Source organism: Triticum dicoccoides, chromosome 2A, assembly GCF_002162155.2.
Source record: "Triticum dicoccoides isolate Atlit2015 ecotype Zavitan chromosome 2A, WEW_v2.0, whole genome shotgun sequence".
NCBI classification, from domain to species: domain Eukaryota; kingdom Viridiplantae; phylum Streptophyta; class Magnoliopsida; order Poales; family Poaceae; genus Triticum; species Triticum dicoccoides.
Window position 1 is genome coordinate 521,299,598 of NC_041382.1, and position 14,912 is coordinate 521,314,509.

The following is a 14,912-nucleotide window of genomic DNA, read 5'->3' on the forward strand; positions in this document are numbered from 1 at the left end:
AAGATGACCCTCAGGATGCGCGAGTCCCAAGGGAAAAAGGCTAGGTGGAGAATGGTAAAACCAAGGTTGGGCCTTGCTGGAGGTGTTTTATTCAAAGCGAACTGTCAAGGGGTTCCCATTATAACCCAACCGTGTAAGGAACGCAAAATCCGGGAACATAACACCGATATGACGGAAACTAGGGCGGCAAGAGTGGAACAAAACACCAGGCATAAGGGCGAGCCTTCCACCCTTTACCAAGTATATAGATGCATTAATATAAATAAGAGGTATTGTGATATCCCAACAAATATCCATGTTCCAACAAGGAACAAACTCCAATCTTCACCTGCAACTAACAACGCTATAAGAGGGGCTAAGCAAAGTGGTAACATAGCCAAACAACGGTTTGCTAGGACAAGGTGGGTTAGAGGCTTGGCTTAACGATATGGGAGGCATGATAAGCAAGTGGTAGGTATCGCAGCATAGGCATATCAAAAGAGCGAGCAACTAGCAAGCAAAGATAGAAGTGATTTCGAGGGTATGGTCATCTTGCCTGCAAAGTTCTCCGAGAAGACGAAAAGCTTGATCCTTGTAAACGTACTCAACGGGCTCCTCGAACACGAACACGAAAAGCTTGCAATGATAGATCTGATCTTAAGAAATTATTAGCTAAGCTTAAAGAAAAGTCTTTGAATGCTTGAATGAAATATGACCCTGCTTTTGCTACTTCACCTATCTTTATTACTGATAAGGATTATGATTTCTCTATTGATCCTGAGTTAATTACTTTGGTTGAATCTGATCCTTTTTATGGCTATGAATCTGAAACTGTTGTGGCACATCTTACTAAATTAAATGATATACGGTAACGCCCTCGATGCGGCTATATCTCCCACGTGTCGAAGCACGACTTAGAGGCATAACCGCATTGAAAGCAATGTCGCAAGTGAGGTAATCTTCACACAACCCATGTAATACATAAGGGAAAGAGATACATAGTTGGCTTATAATCGCCACTTCACACAATTACATGAATAAAACATTACATTCATCCAGATACACTCAAGGTCAGACTACGGAACCAAACTAAAATAAGACTATCCCAAATGCTACACAGATCCCCGATCGTCCCAACTGGGCTCCACTACCGATCAACTGGAAAACAGAACAACATAGCGAACACAATCTTCATCGAGCTCCTCCTTGAGATTGGTTGCGCCACCTGCATGGTTTCATCGGCACCTGCAAACTGGTTTTGAAAGTATCTGTGAGTCACGGGGACTCAGCAATCTCACACCCTCGCGATCAAGACTATTTAAGCTTATAGGTAGGGTAAAAGGAATGAGGTGGAGCCGCAGCAAGCCACTAGCATATTTGGTGGTTAGCATACGCAAATGAGAGCGAGAAGAGAAGGCAAAGGCACGGTCGAGAAACTATGATCAAGAAGTGATCCTAGAACAACCTACGTCAAGCATAACTCCAACACCGTGTTCACTTCCCGAACTCCGCCGGAAAGAGACCATCATGGCTACACACGCGGTTGATGCATTTTAATTAAGTTAAGGTTCAGGTTTTCTACAACCGACATTAACAAATTTCCATCTGCCCATAACCGCAGGCACGGCTTTCGAAAGTTCAAATCCCTGCAGGGGTGTCCCAACTTAGCCCATCACAAGCTCTCACGGTCAACGAAGGATATTCCTTCTCCCAAGCCAATCCGATCAGACTCGGAATCCCAGTTACAATACATCCTCGACAATGGTAAAACAAGTCCAGCAAGACCGCCCGATGCACCGACATCCCGATAGGAGCTGCAAATATCTCGTTCTCAGGGCACACCGGATAAGCAATCCATACAACCAAAACCAGCCCTCAAGTTTCCCCTAGGTGGTGCTGCAAGGGGCTCTAGTTTGGACCAACACTTAGACAAGCATTGGCCCGGGGGGGGGGGTTAAAATAAAGATGAGCCTCGGGATGCGCGACTCCCAAGGGAAAAAGGCTAGGTGGTGAATGGTAAAACCAAGGTTGGGCCTTGCTGGAGGAGTTTTATTCAAAGCGAACTGTCCAGGGGTTCCCATTATAACCCAACCGTGTAAGGAACGCAAAATCCGGGAACATAACACCGATATGACGGAAACTAGGGCGGCAAGCGTGGAACAAAACACCAGGCATAAGGCCGAGCCTTCCACCCTTTACCAAGTATATAGATGCATTAATATAAATAAGAGATATTGTGATATCCCAACAAATATCCATGTTCCAACAAGGAACAAACTCCAATCTTCACCTGCAACTAACAACGCTATAAGAGGGGCTGAGCAAACCGGTAACATAGCCAAACAACGGTTTGCTAGGACAAGGTGGGTTAGAGGCTTGGCTTAACGATATGGGAGGCATGATAAGCAAGTGGTAGGTATCGCAACATAGGCATAGCAAAAGAGCGAGCAACTAGCAAGCAAAGATAGAAGTGATTTCGAGGGTATGGTCATCTTGCCTGCAAAGTTCTTCGAGAAGACGAAAAGCTTGATCCTCGTAAACAAACTCAATGGGCTCCTCAAACACGAACTCGTCTCCCGGCTCTACCCAAAGCAATAACACAAGCAAAAGGGAGACACAATCAACCACGTGCAATGCTCAAGCAACATGATGCAAGACATGGTATGATATGCGGGATGCGGTATGCGATGCATATGCATGGTTTGGAAAGGAAAGCTTGAACCTGGCGTCAACTTGGATATCCAAGAGTGCCACTGAAAAGAGGAGTTGATTTCGGTCGAAATCGATATAAAGATCACCGGAATCGGATGCACGGTTTGGAAATGGCAAGCAAAACAAATATGGCATCGGTCTGCGATTAATAGTAAGTGGCCATCTAAATGCATCAAGATAAATAAGCTACTGCACTCAAACATAGCAGAAAAAGGCATGGCAGGGATCCACTCAAGATGCTTGACAAAAGATGAATAATGAGCTACGGCTAAATCCCTCAATAGCAGGTTCAAACAAGCATGGCAAAAGAGCAAATGATAACAGGTTACAGACTTAGTGAAATTAGCAACATGTTAGGAATTTAACATCAGGAAGCAATGTTTAGAGCACGATAACTACATGCTACAGGAACATATCATGGCAAAGCAAAGAATGGCATGAAGCTACTCAAAGCATACAAAAAAAGTCCCTTACTAACCATAAGCCAAAAGGGATCAGAAAATACAATTGCAAACATGTGAACGTAGCAATTAACGTTAACATATTCAGACTTAGTGAAAAACTGGAACATGGCAAAACAGATATCAAGTAGGCATGTTTACGACCTCGATGCACTCACCACAAGGCAAGGCATGATAATGTAAGCATACACCCGGCAAGTAGACATGGCATAGAAGCTAGACATGGCAAGAACAACAACATAGCATGCACAGATCAACTACAACAAGCTCGGCAAAAGTGCTAAACATGTTAACAATTTGCCAGGAATATTTTATAGCAAAAGTAGAGCTCGATTGAGTCAAGCTAGGGTGCTCCATAATTGCAAACAAAGACATTGATGGATAGAGCACCACAATATCTACAAAATATCCTTACTGATCATGCCCAAAAGAGGCATAGATCTCTTGGTAGCAACATGAACATATGGCATAAAAATAATAACAGGACAAGGACTTAGAATATTTCTAAGTCTCTGAAATCAGCAACATCAAGTGACCTTCTTTGCATGCTTGTGCTAGTCACCACAGAGATCACAAAAATAAATGACATACACCCCTGTAAAGATGGCATGACATACTTCAAAACAGATGTAGGGCTCAAGATCATATCATGCACCCATTAATCATGGAAAAAATGACAAAAGTGCATCTGCTGAAACAGATCTGAAACTATCATCACATAGCCCTCTTCCAACAGCATTTCGGGCATCAAGATGAGCTCAAATGAAAATGATGCAATGAGATGAAATGAAGTACTCGTCGAGACGAACATTTCGATATGCTACACGCACGAATCGGAGCAATGGTGACGGAGTTATGACATGATGAAGATCGCATAAAAATTAGGGTTATGGGGAGAAAGTCAACCGAGATATGTTTTCAGATCTGAGATCCCGATCGCACGCATGACGAGGTCCACCGGAGACACTGTTCACCGGAGATGTCGAGGCCGCCGGAGTCGTGGAGGTGGAGGCGGCCGGTGAGGTCGTCGCGGGGCACCGGCGACAGAGGCGGTGGATGGCTCGTGCGCGCGGTGGCGCGGGTGGGCCGCGGCGGTGCACCGGCGAGAAGGCGCCGACGACGAGGCGATGGCGGTGGGGAGCTTGGACGGCGGCGCGGGGCGAGGCACAGCCTTGGGCGGTGGCGTCAGGCGCTCCCAGGCGCGGGGTGGGGAACGGATTTGGGCCCGCGCGAGGGCCGGGGGCAGGCTCGGCGGGCCGGCGTGCGCGGGGGCGAAGTTAGGCGCGGGCGCGGACAGTTGGCGGCGTCCGATTCGCTGCGGGGTGGTGCGGTGGTGACATGGCGGCCGCCGGTTGGCTGGAGCGATGTGTCTGGTGGGGCATACATTGTTCGGCGCGGAGATAATTGTCCAGTGGCGCGAGGTAGGGGAAGGCTAGGGTTAGACCGCGAATTTCGGAGGGGATCACATATTTATAGAGGTAGAGGGAGCTAGGAAGCTCCAAATGAGGTGCGGTTTGCGGCCACGCGATCGTGATCGAACGGCCTAGGTGATGGAAGGGGTTTAGGTGGGTTTTGGTCCATTTTGGAGGGATGTTGGGCTGCAACACACACGAAGCCTTTTCGGTCCCTCGGTTGACCGTTGGAGTATCAAACGAAGTCCAAATGGCATGGAACTTGACAGGCGGTCTACCTGTAGTAAACCAAGGCCGCATGACAAGTCTTGGTCCAATCCGAAAAAGTTTAACACCCGCACATGAAAAGAGGTAGAAAGGGACACCGGAGGACATATGAGTGCCGGATTGCAAAATGGACAACAGGGAAAAATGCTCGGATGCATGAGACGAACACGTATGCAAATGAAATGCACATGATGACATGATATGAGATGCATGACATGCAAGCAATGACAAGGCAACAACAGCAAATAACTGGAAGACACCTGGCACATCGGTCACGGGGCGCTACGTATAGCCACCCTGTTTACTCATGATGAGAAAACTCGCTATTACTTTATCCTTAACTTGTTTCCATTCTCATTAAAGGGTGATGCTAATATATGGTTTAATTCTCTTGATGCTGGTTGTGTGCGTAGCCCCAGGATATGATTTATTACTTCTCTGCTAAATATTTCCCTGCTCATAAGAAACAAGCCGTCTTAAGGGAAATATATAATTTTGTGCAAATTGAAGAAGAGAGTCTCCCACAAGCTTGGGGGAGGCTTCTCCGATTACTTAATGCTTTAACCGATCATCCTCTCAAGAAAAATGAAATACTTGATAACTTTTATAATGGACTAACCGATGCTTCCAGAGACTACCTGGATAGTTGTGCTGGTTGTGTTTTCAGGGAAAGAACTGTTGATCAAGCTGAATTACTATTGCATAATATGTTGACTAATGAAAATAATTGGACACTTCCTGAACCAACTCCTAAGCCAACTCCGAAGAAGAGGGGTATTGTATTTCTCAGTCCTGAAGATATGCAAGAGGCAAAGAAATCTATAAAAGAAAAAGGTATTAAAGCTGAAGATGTTAAGAATTTACCACCTATTGAAGAAGTACATGGTCTTGATAACCCAACACGGGTAGTAAAGGTAAATTCTCTCTATAGATTTGATGAAGGTGATATTCCTCGTAATAAGTCTGCTAGCCAATGCTTAGATGAGTTTGATAATTTTATTGTTAAACAAGAAAACTTCAATGCTTATGTTGGTAGACAATTGAAATACAATGCTGATATGCTTGAACACTTGAGTGATTATATGTCTAGAGTTAAAGGTGAACTTAAACTTATTAGTAAACATGCTTCTATGGTTACCACTCAAGTATAACAAGTACTTAAAGCTCAGAATGATTTGCTCAATGAATTAAATAATAATAAGAATGATAATGCTGTTAGAGTTATGACTAGAGGTGGTAAAAGGACTCAGGAACCTTTGTATCCTGAGGGCCATACTAAAACAATTGAGCAAGATTCTCAGAGAACTAATATTGATGAACCTAGTCCTTCTAAGAAGGAGAACAAGAAAAATGATAGCACTACAAAAAAATACACTTCCATGATGATACGTGTTTGTCACAGTAGGTCGCATTTTCTGTCATGCATGTACATCCATGACAAATTTATGACAAAATCAAGTTAGTCATACCTGTGCTGTCGTAGAAGTGTTCCATGACATTGCCAAAATTATCATCACGGAAGTGTCCACTTCCATGATGATAAATCGCGCGTCACAGAAGTGCTTTCGTCAAGGGTGACCGACACGTGGCATCCACCATAACGGAACGCCGTTAAGCTATCGGGTCGGGTTTTGGATCCGATAACCCGTTAGCAGCCCCGACCAATGGGGATTTTCCACGTGTAAAATCATCATTGGCTGGAGGAAACACGTGTCGGCTCACCGTTGGGACAGATGTCATCCGCTCATTGGACCGAAGGCGCCTATGATACGACGACACATGGCACGGCCCAATAGAGGCCCATTCCTGTGAAAAGGCCGGACTGTTTGACTTGGTCAAAAGGTGGTGGGCCGGCCCACGGAAAGCCTGTTAACGGCCTATTCGCATATAGCCCATTTACAGCCCGCTAACCCAGGGCCCATTACGCCCTATCCAAATTAGGCCCAGTAGCATCATCTGGGCCATCCAATATGATTCAGCCCATTTTAACTTCCGGCCCATGTGTGGCCCATGACTTCTTTTGGCCCATATGAGGACCTTTGTAACTCTTGGCCCATTAACGGCCCGTGGTGAAACTGGCCCGTAATGAACAGTGTATAACTTTATACCCATTAACGGCCCATTATTCCATTGGGCCGTTTCCAGCCCAAGTTATCTTTCGGCCTTCTTAGGGCCCATTGATTCTTGGGCTCATTTGCAGCATTCGGTTACATACGGCCCGTTACTATCATTTTCTGCTTGTGGGCCAAATTCAGTCTGTCGTTATAGTTGGCCCGTTTGCGGACCGTTAATACGTTGGGCCATTTTCATGTCAAAAAAACCCGTTGGGCTATTTTCATAGAGTTATCAAATACGGCCTATTAAAGGCCCATTATGGTCCATGAATAGTACGACCCATGATTGGCAAAATGATGATACGCCCCGTAGAAGGCCCATGGATCCTCCGGCCCGTATGAGGCCCATGGATAGTATGACCCGTAGAAGGCCCATGGATCGTACGACCCGTAGAAGGCCCATGGACCCTACGGCCCGTAGAAGGCCCATGGACCCTAAGGCCTGTATAGAAGGCCGATGGATCATACGGTCTGCAGGAGGCCCATGGTTACAACAGTTCGTGTGTTGCCATGATTATTTTGGCCTAGTTACCAAAAATAGGCTATTGTGGCCACTAGAAAAAAACAGAAAAAGAACTGCAGTGACTACAAGCAAAAAACTAAACAAGACAATAAGGAAATAAATAAGCAAGCAATTAACGCTAGCCTATTACCGCTATTACACATATTACATCCACTGGCATCAAAGTTCGCCACCAGTGCAAATATAGGGAACAAAGCGGAACATTACATACACTGGCCGTCAAAATTGGCCACCAGTGCAAATAAACGCGGCAGCAAAGCAAGAGCATAACTGAAACAACTTCAGAAGAGCTCAAGAAACGTTATCCTGGGTATCCACCATGCTGGCAATAAGCTTAGCAAGCTGATTAGCTTTGTCCTGTTTGGCGCTAAAATCCTCCAACGCTTGCTGTTGCACCAGAAAGTATGCATCCGAATGCTCCAGGGACTTCCGCAGTCCTTCCGCTTCTTGTCGCAACAGAGCTGATCGATGTCTTTCGGCTCGTAGTTGAGACTCAAGAAACTGAACTAATTCAGACAGTGAGTTTGAATAGCTTGTGCAAGCGGTAGTGGCCAGTAACTCGAACACTAAACTAAGACAGGACTTTGGGGTTGTCTCGCTGTCTTCAAGATAGTCTTCCTTAGCTGTTTTATCAGCTTTGTTGGAGACCAATAAGGATGTGTCACTATCGTGAACCTTATTTGCATTACTTCCTTTACCATTGCTTAATAAGGCACTCTTCCCCAATATTCTGTCAGCATTCTAAAAGAAGAAACAAGCAGACACATAACAAGTTTAGCATGTACTAGTATATGAAACTCATTTCAGTGAACCAGTTCATTAGTAAGGTGGACATGATTAAACTACCAAGTCTTCTATTGCCAAGTACTAGTACATAATAAAAGCATCAAACAAACATATATCTATGTCCTATGGTCACTACATTGTCTTGCCAAATGAAAATAGAGACACGGTTCAAATCATATCAGTTCAAGACAAAGCAGTAGTGAAAGAATACAAAGCGTGGGAAACAACATGGCACAACAAGATTTCAGATGGGTACCATGGGTCTACATGTACAACAACACTATTGGCTCTGTTGTGATGCTAGTAATGTGCATGATATGAAAGTCAACTGTATACACAATTGAAATTGAAATCAATAGAGCTATTGATAAGAGCAAACATGTTAAAGAAACATGCGTGAACATACCTACTGTGCCATTGGAGTTTCGATTGGATCCTTCAATTTAAAAATAAGTTTGTATGAGTAAATACAGTGATACAAGAGCAAAGCAATCATAGTTAAAAAAGGTGCGCCTAAGCGACCGCTTAAGCGCGCCTAGGCTCTAGGTGTTGGCAAAACGCATTGCGCATAAGTACGCATAATCTGTGCATAACTGCGCATAAGCATGCACTTTGGTCAGTAAAGTGCAAGGTGGTGGCAAAAGGCACAATTAACGCCTAGCGCTTTTTTGAACTATGATAGCAATGGAATCTTAAATTAGAACAGTTGTTCTTCAGGTTTAGGCACTTGTTCTACATGAACAGAGTACATTAAGACGCAAGAATATAATACTTAAAAATAGAAAATGAGCTCATAGACCTTACCACATTCTTGGTTCGGGACCTGTACAGAACAAGGCATTCCCAGTCATCGTCCAGTAAATGTGTCTCAGGAGAAGGTAAGGGAATTTGATGAGTTTGTTTGCCGGTGAAGTACGTATTCTTTAGGTAATTCCTATATTGCCACCAAGCATTCTTGAAGATAGCAGAGGTATTAGCACAGGTTACCTCATCCTGAGTTTCCAAATCGGTCCTTCTCTATAGAGAAAAATGGGAAAATTTGCTGTATTATAACCATCATGGAGGTAGGATGTATGGGACAAAGCAAAGTAATTGCCATGAATAACATTACTTACACATAACTCCTGGACAAACACCTGCAACTGGCATTTTCCTTCATCTTTAGTATAATATTTCCAAGATGGGAAGATACGCACATACGATTTAACAACATCAAATGCGATAGATGCTAAACTACGACTAGCTGGTTGTGCTTCCTCCACAGGAATAGGCGTACTAACTGGTGGAGTTGGGGTTCACCGTGATAGTACTGGCCCTTTGGGCATTGGAGCTGCCTTACTAACTGCTCTTGTTTGGGAGCTCTGTGGTGGAGATGGCGTTGTGTCAATAGGAACTGGGTTACTATCTGCTGGGTTGGGGTTAGATTGGGTGAAGCTGGTTCTCTGTCCATCGCAGTAGGGGTACAATCTGCGGGAGTTTGGGTTATGTGTGGTAGGGATGGTTCTCGTGCATGTACAACCGGGGTGCTATCTCCACCAAGAGGTAGCACTGTTTTATTTGAAGACCGTGTTTTTAGTCCGCTAGATACTGGCATCACCAGCTCCAATTCAAATGGCTGATAAACAGGAAACATAGTTGAATGTACAGACATTGTATGAGAGACAGACGCAATAGATAGTGTGGAAAAAAGAGGGCATGAAATAGTTGACATGTATATTGTCTAACTAAAACGGATAGCATGACATAATTTCACATATATGATGTCTATCTAAACTGGATAGCATAGCATAACATAATTCAAAGATATGATGAATAACTAAACAGGATCGCATGACATAATTCACCTACATGTTATCTAAGTAATCAGGATCGCATCATTTAATTCACATATGTGATTTATATGCTAAACAGAGGGCATTTGATATGATGTTTGAACTAAGAACATGGTGTTGAATATTGTGTATATGATGTCTAAACTATGCAATGCAAGACACCGTATGCATGATATGAGTAGTATAACCATGCCAAGTTAGAGCATACACCTCAGTGGGGGAATATGACTGGTCATCTGTCTCTGAATCCATCTCTGAGGAGCTATTGGGACCCAACAAGAGGTCTGCTTCGACAGGTAGCACTGTCTACTCTGAAGGCCTTGTTTTCACTCCAGATTTTTCCATCTCCCACCCAAATGGCTGATTCACAGGAAAAGTAGTTTAATGTACAAACATTGTCAACAAATGGAAATGTAATGAAGAAAAGGATGGGCAAGATATCATTCAAATATATGATGCCTAGTTAAACAGGATGGCATTGCACATTTCACATATATTATGGCTGGCTAAAAGACATGAGACTGCATAATTCCCATATATGATATAGAAACTAAATAGGTGGCATTACAGAACATGTCTAAACTAAGCAGATGACATATATGATGTCAAAAATAGGCACTGCAAGGCAACATATGCATGATATGAGTAACATCATCATGCCAAGGTAGAGCAAACACCTTGGGGGGTAAATAGGAGTGGTCAGCGGCGTTTGAATCCGCCTCAGAACAGATATCTTTCTCTAGATTACAATCTAGAGATGGGTGGGGAGGGTTTGCCATTGAACCCACCATGGAGCAATGTCTGCATGACATTGTATTGCCGCACAAAACTCTTCTCTTTTTCTCTACAAGTTCAGCATGACTGTGTACAATATCTGACATGCATACGAAAAAAATATGGTGAGATTATGTAAGGAGAGCATGCAAAAATTTAGAGTGATCGTAACAACCAGTGGATCGACGTTTTTCCGTTGAACCAAAATAGCCCTAATGGATCGACGTGAATGTATAGTAATAAGTGATGCAACAAGTGTACAACCTCTTTGCCGTAGCCGTGTCGACCTCAGCATCATTGGATTGGTCGCTGAAGCAGTTGAGGCAGAGGTGGCTGTCGGAGGTGTGGAGGAAGATATGAGGAATCTGTAGATGGCGTCCAGGGCACTGCTCTGTTGTGATGGATCGTTCTGTCGTTGGAGCAGCTCCGGTGAGCCGTAAGACGTCAAGGCTGAAGCAGCACAAGACAAACATCGTCAATCTCAAGTGGGATTCTAATAGCATCTCCAATAGATGATGTAAAATGGATGTAAAATTAACATCACCAAAAACCACCTGACTACAACAGATGAGGTAAAAACTGTTGACTCTGAACTTAACTGTCGAAACTGAAATATACTGTGGAATCTGAATGCTACTGTCGAAACTGAACGCAATGGTAGCAGAGAGGCACTTGACATGTAGTTTAGGGAGGGCCTGCAATTCATCTTCAACCTGCACCCCCCTGAGCCGCCAGCCACCACCGACCGAACCACCGGCCCCAGCGCCGCCTCGCCGCCCCGAAACAACTCGCCACCGCCGCCCCGGCCAGCCCTATAGGCCCCCGCCCCACCCTGAACCCTAAGATAGATAGTGGGGTACCTCTCCGGCGAGCCCCCGTCCCCGCTGCGGGTGGTTCTTCCTTAACTCCGGCGAGCCCCCCAACCCCTGAAAATTGACTGATCCAAAAGTCGATTCAGCTGACTGAAGTGTGGCTTAATTGGAGCAGAGCAGCAGCAGCAGATGGGCGAGCGAGCGATCGAGCGAGAGCCGGAGAAGCAGCAGCAGCACGAGCGAGCAAGCGAGAGCCGGAGCAGCAGCAATAGATCTGGCTGGTATGGCCGCCGCCGCCGAAGGGGCCTCGCACTGGCAGAGAGCCGCCGTGGAGATGTCTCCTGCGGCGCTGGCTTCAAGGTAGCCGCTCCATGGGGGTGCGGGTTGGAGCACCGTCGGCGCCGGGAGGTCGAGTTAAGGAGAAGGTGCGATGCGATGAGTGTACAACCTCTTTGGTCGCGCCGAGTAGGCCTCTGCTTCGTCCGAGGAGTTGGTGAGGATGCTGCAGTTCCGGTGGAGCAGATTAAGGCGGCGCTGTGGGGATGGAGCAGCCGTGATAGACGAGGCGATCGTCGGAGCAGCTCCTTGGAGGTGGAGGACGGGGCGGCTGAACCGGCGGGACAGCGAGATGGACGACGGATCCTCATCCGGGGAGGTGGACGAGGGACGTCGAGCTGTTGCGGTGGACGACGTCGTCGGGGAAGAGGCTGAACTGGGGAGCGGTGACGTGGCAGATGGAGGAGGGTGGGGTTTCGCGGCTGGAGCGGAGAGGTTATGGCGGCCTGGGATTTCAAATGGCGAAAAGGGGGCGATGGGAGTTGGTGAAGCATGACATAGGGACGCGCTTGTCCAAAATGTAGGGTGTGTTACAAAAGTACCCCCCACCGATTTGAACTAGCGGCCCTTTCGGCTTAGGGTTAGAAGGGGGATTTCGCTTGTCGGGATTTGGCAGCTGGAGGGAGTTTTTGCGCGCGTTGTAATTTCGGGATAGCAAGGCTCAGGTTGTGAAGGCGCCAATTTTGGGAGCACGATATTTGAATTTTCGGGATATAACAAGACGCGGGTTGAATTTTAGGGACAAGCCTAACATGTAGTAATATTGTACTTGTACGTACCAAATCAATTCACACTTCCCTCAACCAAAAAGAAAACAAAAAAAATAAAACTATTCACACCACACAAAGAGAGAGTCTTGCCCCGTTTTACTATACAAATGCTATTCAAAGCTATTCCCTCCTTCCATCTATAGAGGGCCTAATGCGTTTTTCGATGCTAACTTTGACCAAATATTAGAGCAATGATATATGACATGCAACTTACACAAAGCACACCATTAAATTTGTCTATGAAAGGTTCTTTCAATGATATAATTTTCACATTGTGCATGTCATGTACTATTAATCTTGTCAATAGTCAAGGGCAGTCTTAAAAATCTCATTACGCCCTATATAGATGGAAGGAGGGAGTATGAATCTATGTTATGTCCGATTGAATTTTTTCGCTTGCTGTATAATGCATGTAACCTACTCATACCAACATTTTAGTGCAATCCAAATGTCTATACTACTGTTGCAATTCGAACTAAATTTGAATTCGTTTATCTATTTCAATAAGAATCTACAATCATGATTGTTGCCAACTTCAACCATCATAGTTTCCTTGCTATCCACCAGATATAAATCGGACGGCCTATAATGCAGGATGGCAGGCACACCATCATCAACAACTCCGTTTTTTATAAGAGTAGAGACAAAGTATATTAAATGTGGTATAACATGTTCATAACCACACCATGTGTATCACCGTTATATATATTCACACATGCGTCGGTTTGAAACACTATGATAAATTCTTCAAATATCCGAATTCGCTTTTTATAATGAAGTATATATGATCTCTATTCGTCTTTTACACCCACACAACCCTCTTATCTTTGTAGCTAGCGCTAACTTTCTCTTGTGCATGCACACGCCCGCATCCTTCTCACCCTCCCTCAGCATTCTCTAGCTCCATCGCGCAAATTCGTCTTTTCACTTTAGGTCGTTCACCCATGGTGTGTGTAGGCCCCCAGCTCCTTCTTTACGGCACAGATCGATCGATATGCCTCTCTAGCCAGGTGTGCCTAGCACAAACACAAGCTTCCCCTCTTCTCTTGTCACCGTCCATGCCTCACTCCCACCACTCTTTTCATCGTTCTCGTACTCACACACTCCTCCCCCCTCGATATAGTATGCCTCTCGTACCACCTCCTACATGCATCCCTCTCTCTCTCTCTATCCTTCTCCTCGTGCCTCATTTGCTTCTAACACACACATGCATGTATACCGATCGATCTCCCAACATATACCTACATCGACTTTAACTACCCCCCATCAATCGATGTACCTCACAAGTTATGTCTCTCCTTTATCTAACAAAGGGCGATTGATCTTCCTATGTAGTTACGTCTGCTTACCACAGCCACATCGTCCCCCCTCATCATTCGTGCATGCCTCCTGACCCGTCTCTCACACGCACGTGCACAGACAACAAGCATCCATCTCCTCTCTTATTGATATTGCGGGCGTGCCCTCCGTTTGTCTAGCAAGCCTATCCCACCATTTGTTGGAAGCAACTCCACCACCACCCTCTCCAACACTCTAGCTCTGTCTCTCTCCCAACCTTATTCCTCTCCTGCACATATGCATGGATGCCGATCGATCTCCCTTAATACATGAGGCAGATCGATCTCCTTAATACATGAGGTAGGCCTCTCTCCTCCTCCACACATATACCAGCCATTGTACCTCTATAGTTAATTGGGCCTCCCTCTCTCCCCACCACACACCGATAGTTGAGCGCTCCAGGTAGGTATCCATGCCACAGAGACAAACTGCACATGTCCCATCTCACGTTCTAGTAGGCCATCCACTCTATATTTTTGACGTGGGCACACACAAATTCGATGGCACTCTTTATCGATCGCGCGCGCACACACACACATCATCCCTCTCTTCGATTCTATGGACACCTCAAGCCGATGATACCTCCCCTCTCTTCTCGTGGATCGCCCCCTCTATATACTCCCTCCGTTCTAAATTACTTGTCTTGGATTTGTCTAGATACAGATGTATCTAGACTCATTTTAGTGCTAGATACATCCGTATCTAGACAAATCTAAGACAAGTAATTCGGAGCGGAGGGAGTATATGTTATATCCAGGACTCTATTTCACACACATTGCATATGTTACATTTTTTG